The sequence below is a fragment of the Crocodylus porosus genome, unplaced genomic scaffold (assembly GCF_001723895.1).
Source record: "Crocodylus porosus isolate Cpor-Errol unplaced genomic scaffold, CroPor_comp1, whole genome shotgun sequence".
Lineage (NCBI taxonomy): Eukaryota > Metazoa > Chordata > Crocodylia > Crocodylidae > Crocodylus > Crocodylus porosus.
The window spans coordinates 100,953,673-100,960,864 of NW_017728931.1; the positions used below are offsets into that span (position 1 = coordinate 100,953,673).

The 7,192-nt window shown below is 49.3% G+C and overlaps 1 long non-coding RNA gene across 1 annotated transcript in view; it reads left to right on the top strand.

Moving 5' to 3' along the window:
* LOC109315632 overlaps positions 1 to 6,109 on the top strand; it is a 7,559-nt gene extending 1,450 nt beyond the window's left edge. The window contains exons 2-3 of the long non-coding RNA XR_002102565.1: positions 5,849 to 5,854; positions 5,886 to 6,109. This is a non-coding gene — a long non-coding RNA (uncharacterized LOC109315632). The remainder of the gene's footprint in view (positions 1 to 5,848; positions 5,855 to 5,885) is intronic.
* Positions 6,110 to 7,192: the final 1,083 nt, after the last annotated feature.

Here is a 7,192-nt window from a genome sequence, read left to right on the forward strand (position 1 = left end):
CGCGGGCAGAGTGTGGTCTTTTGTCTTCGCTCTGACCCTATTTGCAAATATACCTTTTGTATTGCTAATAGCGTGTGTCTGAGAGTTCTTCGCCTCCCGAGAAACGAACCGCAGCCATTTCTGCAACAGTACCATGGATGGATGGATGTGATGCTTGCCACCTTGCTTCTTTCTTGGCTAGAGAAACTGGTATACCTCAGGAGGGCCTCTGACCTTCAGCCAGGCTCCCTGGCTCGTATTCAGCCACAGTATGCTGCTGCTTCTCAGCCTAATTTCCAAGGGCTTCCCCTGCCCCCTAGCACTGTTCCTTCCTGGCCTCAGTATTCTTGCCTGGCACCAGGATGCACATCCCTCTACTGCTTTCCAGGCTGTTGGTCATGTGTGAAGAGAAAACACCTGGATTTACATCTGAGGGCAAAGGGAAATAATAATATCTGTAACCAGGGACCCTCCTGAGAGACATAAAGATGGAAAACTTGGCTTTTTGTATCCGGTAATGCTTCAGTTCATTATGGGAAGACTCATTCTGTGTTAGGCATTACAACTAACTTGCCACGAGCAAACTGTTAAACTCACGTACTGCATAATACTGCCAAGAATGATATTTTGATAAAAATCAAATCCTGCCAATCCTACTCATAACTGAGCCCTGGCCAGCAGCGCTATAGGGTCCTCCACCTTGGCAGCAGAGCCAGGGTCTGGTAGTGGCAGCAGGGCATGCACCTGCTCCCTGGCAGCAGCAGTGGGGGCTGCCAGGAAGCCAAATCTAGCCACTGCACTACCACCAGCTCCTGCCCAGCCTCACAGACTACAGTGCCTGAGAGCCATGTGTGGGGATAGGGTGGGCTGCGCCAGGTGGTACCTTTGCATCTGGGGTGGCAGAACTGGCCACACAAACCACAGCCTGGGCTGTCCCTGCACCTGGGCTGGTCAGGGCTGAGGGTCCTGCCGGGGCTGGGTGGAATCACTTGGCAGACCATATTTTGCCTGCCTATGACTTAATCCCATCTCACTTAATTAGCCATGACCTAAGTGATTGTTTTGAACCAAGTCTATTTGTGGACTCTGCTCTCTGGCCAAGCACATGGTTATCCTTCCTGCTTCTTCCCAGGAAAGTCTCCCAGATGCATAGACCATTCAGATCAAGTCCCCTTCAGCTGTTCACTGTTCATGGTACCGTGGAGGGCAGGCAGGGTATGAACTGGTTTCCTTTTCCCCTCTCAGCCCAATCCAGTGCAGCCACCTTTCCCTCTAACGATCTACACCCCCAGCACTTCAGTGAGGAAGGTCTCTGAGATACCTGCACAGAGAGGTCCTTGTGGTTTGAGCTCAGGGTCCCAGCCTTAGGCAGTGGCTCTAGGCCCCTGGCTAGGCCACAGCACACACTGGGTTGATAGGGCAGAATCATCTTGTCCTGAGGATGCCTCAGAGCCCCACAGGCCTTTGCCCCAAAGCCACACATGCCTGTCTGACTGTAGGGGGCTGAAGGGAAATTTTGGAGTGAAGCTTGGACTTCAGTGGCAATTAGATCTGGAGGATGCTATTTCAGGCCCATTTCAGAGAAATCATTTCCCCAGTCTCTCAGCACCGGCAATGTGTAAGGGGTGCGGGGGGGGCACATGTACACTCTGAGGGTACTGGTGCAACCTCTGATAGCCAGAATTCCTGGGCAGGGGGGGCAGCCAAGAGCATTGGTGCCCCTCCCCCCCCCCCGAGAGCACTTGCTGGGGAGTGGGGGCACCAGGAGAAGCGATCCCCACAGTCCCCCTGTGGCCGATTGCACCCACCTGGATGCGTCAGCGACATGCCCAGAAGTTCCAGTAGTGAGCCACTGCCTCTTGCAGGTTGGCAGGGTTGGCCATGGGAGGGACCCACCCCAGTCGCTGACAGGCCACTGTGGGGGGCAAGTACCCCCCTGACTCAGGAGGCACCAGTTGCCCATGTCTCTCAGACTTGGTAGCCAGCAATAGCATGGTGCCCTGTGGCCAGCTCTGTGTGCTGAATCTGGGTACTGGGTGATCCTATGTGCAGGAAACAGTGATCTCCTTACCTGGATTAGCTTTTGTGAACACTTTGTTCCTCTGGGTTCTTTTCTTGTATGCCTCTCCCAGCACTCTTGCTTTTCCTCTCCCTCCTTCCCTCCCACTTCTATATTCAAATCACCTACTCCACTTTATACACTGTTCTGTGCTTGTCTTTTCACAGCATCTGATGAAGTGAGCTCAAATTTATCCAAGCATCTGATCTGCACATATCCTAGTTAGTGAATCTATAAACATGCATATCTACCCTGCCTTCTTCCAGAAATAAATAAGTCCCTCTCCTGGGGTAATTCTTACCATGGGCTAGTATTACAGTGCTCTACCAGTAGGTAACAAGAGAATGGGTAAAACTATATTTGCCTTTAGCAAACTTCTCTCCTGAAATAGACACAGCTACCTGTCATCTGCACTGGTGTAATGCACAGGGTAACATTTTACTGCAGTGTGTTCAAAGAAAATATTACAGTGGACTAGGTTGAGTACATCCAGTTTAGGGATTTGGATTGTCCATCCACTCCTATTTTTACCCTGGTGTAATCCTGGGAAATCCCCTGGTTTCAGGGGAGCTCTATGTAGGCGTGAGGATCTGCCTGCAGGAAACTCACAGCACAACCAGGGTTTAAATCTCCAGTCTTGCAAGGAATTACATCTGTGCTGATTTTTTATTTTAGTGATATTTATAATCCTTCTTATCAGGGAACACGTATGAAGGATTACTTAGTTCCAGTAATATATGCAAGGGCATCTCCAAGACTCAGCATGGAGTATACAATGCCTAGGTTGGGGCACTTTCCCAGGGAGGTAGATACCCAGAGGATAGGGGGTTCAGCAAGATGGATGCTGCCCTAAGAAGAGAGGGGCCCTGGACTCTGAACCTAAGACTTACACCCAGGACCGCCTCAAATAGAGAAAGAGTCTGCTGCAAGAATCTGAGTACTTTGAAACCTTACGATAACAAGAGGAGATGGAAAAATGGGAGTGGTAGAAACAACATGTCATGGCCCAAACCAGGAATCAGAGCCACTCACCCCTCACAAAAACCATGTGCCTGAGTTGCAACAGAGACTGTCAATCCCAGATAGGTCTTGTCATCCATCTTCAGACTCACAGATAAGACAATCACAGAAGACTGTGGTGGGGCACTGTTGGTGCCTGCCACTTTAAGAGCTGAGCCAAGCCAGCAGGTGCTTGATTTTAGATCTCTGGCCAAGAACACAACAGTCTATATGGTAGCCCAGGTTAAGTAAGCAACTTCAGATTTTGGTAGAAGGCCATGAAGAAAGCAATAAAGGGAAAAAGACAGTCTCTAGTGCTATTACTTTCTGCAAAGATACCAAATGGATCATGCGTGGGCACTTATTTTGACTGGAGGGCTGTTTACTGAGCTTTAGTAAACTGTTGAGGGCTGCAAGCATACCCACCTTCTCAAACCACTAAGCCCCACCCCTTGATGGGTGGCCCGCCTCCTGGTTGCCATTCTGGGACTGCCATTCTGGGAAGGGGGGGGTGGCCATCTTGAACTTGGAAGCCCCACCCTGTCACGTGGTCCATGACATAAGGCCCACCCAACTGACACCAAACAGATGGTGGGGATAGGGATGATTCTGCCTCAGACAGACGACCTACAGAGATCCCTTCCAGTCCTATTCCTCTATGATTCCTTCTCCAGATACCTTCCCCTTTCCCCTCACCAGCCCTCCTGGCAGATGGTGGAACAGCATTATGTAGTGTCAAGCCATGGCCTCAAACCTGGGGCTTTGGCTTGCTTGGCACAGCTGCTCATCACAACTTACTGCCTCTAGCTGAACATTCAGGACAGAAACCTTTATCTGGGCCTAGCCATCTGCCCGCTCTCTGCCATCAGAGTGCTAGCCAGGGTTGGCTGACCCTCCACCACTTCCCATACAAGTCCCCGACCCAGAAGTGGAAGTGTCTGGGTAACAGGGTTCAACCTGCAACCTGGCTGCTTTGCCCCCAATTTGTGCCTCTACAAGTTCGCTGACCTCATAGACACCTAACCAGGCTTGCCCTCTTATTTCATGTTCAGCCCAACTCTGAGCCACTAGCCTCCTAACCTGACTCCAAGTCTGATCTCCTGGCTATCCAACCCACTTTTTTTTTTTTTTTTTTTTGACTCCACACTCTGGCCATCTGACTCAGCTCTTCAAACTAAGCTTCTGGCTTCCTAACGCTCGGATTTTGCACGTTCCTTTTGGTCCTGGTTGCTCCACCAGACCCTGAGAGACTCTCAGACTTGTCTGGCTGCCCATGACATGTACACATCAGGCACAGCTAAGCATACATGTAGACATATGAGAAAACCTGAAAGACTTGCATGGCTGGATGAGCTCAGCTCATCATCCTGTTGGACAGGGTTTATTGCATAGTAATTGGCAACCGAGTCAAACTATTTAGCAGCACATCACACACTCATACTATACAGTTGTCATGCACAAAGTCACCTATCCACAGCTCTTGGAGTCACACTGCGATGGCCAGTCACAGGCTTCTTCAAGGAGATGTCTAGTCGAGAGGGGGCGCCTGCTGTCTCTCCATGTGTGGGTAGGGTGGTGGTGGTGGTCAAGGCACTTATCAGGCCAGCTTCTCACTGCCTTTTTATTTCCTTTAGGGCAGACTTCGACCAAAGCCTGGAGGCTTCTTCAACCATCACCATTCACTTTTTCACATGTTTATTTCAGACTGTCACCAGTTACATGTTGTCTTTCACATTTCAGTCTGTTTTTCAGTCCAAGTTGTACCATCTCCACATTCTTAAGGCCCCTGTATTTTATCTTGTTACTTACTGTAGCTGGTTTGTACCAGCCTCCATTCAACCATTACTCCCACATTATTCACAGTACACGGACTTACACAGACTCACTCGCTGCTTTTGCAGAAAATAGTTGACACACTTAAGATCGCTACTTAGCATAAGCAAATGGCTTGCTTAGCATGAGCATTCATAATGAAGATCATAGTATAATATAAGCAGAGTCATTGCATAGGTATAACAAATAACGGCATATTCTAACAACACATCCTCATCCCCAAAACCAGCACAGCTTCCACCCCTACTCCCCACACACTAGCTTGACAAATCCATGCTTAGAAATAGGTAAGTGAAGGTGCTGAAGTGACAGAGACTGTGGTCTGGGCACCCCCTCTGCCCAGAGGTATCACAAAATACAGCATTGTTCCTACATCCCTGGATTGATTAGTCCTCCTCCACCCTTTCTGGGCTCCTGGCCAAGTCAAACTCTGGGAACAGTGCCCAACCAAAGGCTACTTGGTAACACAGATGTGAAAGAGCAGTTCTGCTGCCAGTCTTACAGCAAGGTACCTCTGCATCAGAATCAGCTTTTTACCCCTCTCCTCTTCACAGGGAATCAGGATAGCCTCACCTCCATCCATATTAGGTATCCAACAATACAAGGAATGGTAGCCAAATGTGCCTATGTAACACTTCTTCTTTCCCTCCCCCCCCCCCGTACTCTTGGAGTGAACTTTTCAAAATGCAGCCTGAACATCAAAGCTCACAGGTTCTCAACTACACCAAGGGAACCATGGCAAACAGCAGCAGGGTGTACTGGGTTGGGCACCCCTTGGAATGCTCAAATAGCTTGTCTCAGCATGCCTGGGTGACTTTGACTAGGTGCATATTTGGGTTACAGATCACGTGATGGGGGACAGGGCTGAGGGGGCCTCTGCGGAGATGGCCGGTGGTAGTGGGGAGGGGGCACTACCAGCTCCAGATCCCAGCTGGGCAGGAGGCCCTCACCTCCAGGTTGTAGGAAAAAGAAGAGGAGGAGTTGGTCTGGAGCTGCCATGGCAGCTGCAAGCAAGGGCCTGTTGCAAGGAAAATTAAAATCTGGTCATGTCAAGTTGACCAAACTCCCAGAAGCCTTTTTGAGATTATTCAGTTAAGAACTGGCAATGACTGTGGCCTAAAAAGTTAACCCCAATAAAATGAATGCCAGAGAACAATCACAACAATGGAACAACAGAACCATAAATGGTAACATAGTAACCATTAAGACTAGCTAATGTAAGAATAGGATGAGAACAGGAAAATATTCCTAATATGTACAATAGCAAATCCTTACATTTAGGATCTGTGAGCCAAAATGTTATAGAACGAGCATGGCTACCATTGGCGATGGTGACATCACTAAAGGGTTAAATAGCCTAAGCAAGTGAAATCATTGTTTGCTGTTTGTTGTCCAAATCACCTGCATGGATTTCTGAGGAAAAGATCTGCCTGGATTTCTAAAGAAAGACCAAGCCTTCAAACTTGGAACAGCGCAACCCAGGAAGCTCACCCAGTATGCCCAACTGAGAAGAGTGCCTCCCGAGTAACAGCTTTAAACAGACTCTTGACATGATGAAGAGAGTCATGCTAACTCTCAGTTTTTAGTAACTGTCTGCTCAGATTCTGGCAACCCCAGTTGATTAATTACTTTGTGTTTAATAGATAATTTTGTAGTCAATAAGGCTTCTGACTGATCATCAGAAAAGAGCTAGTAGTTAATCGCATAGTTCTCCTTACCCACAAAAAAAAATATATAAGGCTTGAGTTTCAGCCCAACAGGGCCAGCCCTTGCCCAGCCTGGATAGGGGACAAGGCAGGAAAGCTACTTGCAACAAGTGGCTTGCCTGTTGCTGCTGTGGAAGTAGGGAGGGAAGGCTTGGCTGGCTGCTGCCTATGGAAAGGCCCACCTGGCCAGTGGGCCCGAGGCACCCGTGTATGCATGACCTTAAAACTGAGAGTGGGTGCACAGACCCTCAGTACAGGACATGTTCCCTCTGAAATGTTGCAAACTCTCACAAAGAGAGTCTCTGTCCTTGCTCTGCAGGACCAGCAGCTGCATGCAAGGGAGACGCACCAGCCACTGGAAGAGATAGGACTGCAAGGACACTGCTACCATCAGTAGGCACCCTCTGCATGCACTACCTCCATCAGTCCCAGAGTCAAGACTAGACAGTTCTTGTAGAGTGGCTGGTCACCATGGCTGAGGGTGTCACAAGGATTCTTGGGCCAGGTCCTGCCGGGATCTGGAGAGGGAGCAAGAGAGAGAGTGGGAATACTTCAGCCTTGAGCAAAGGAGACTCACCTCCCAGGACAGGCAGATCACCCTCCAAAAGAGACACCT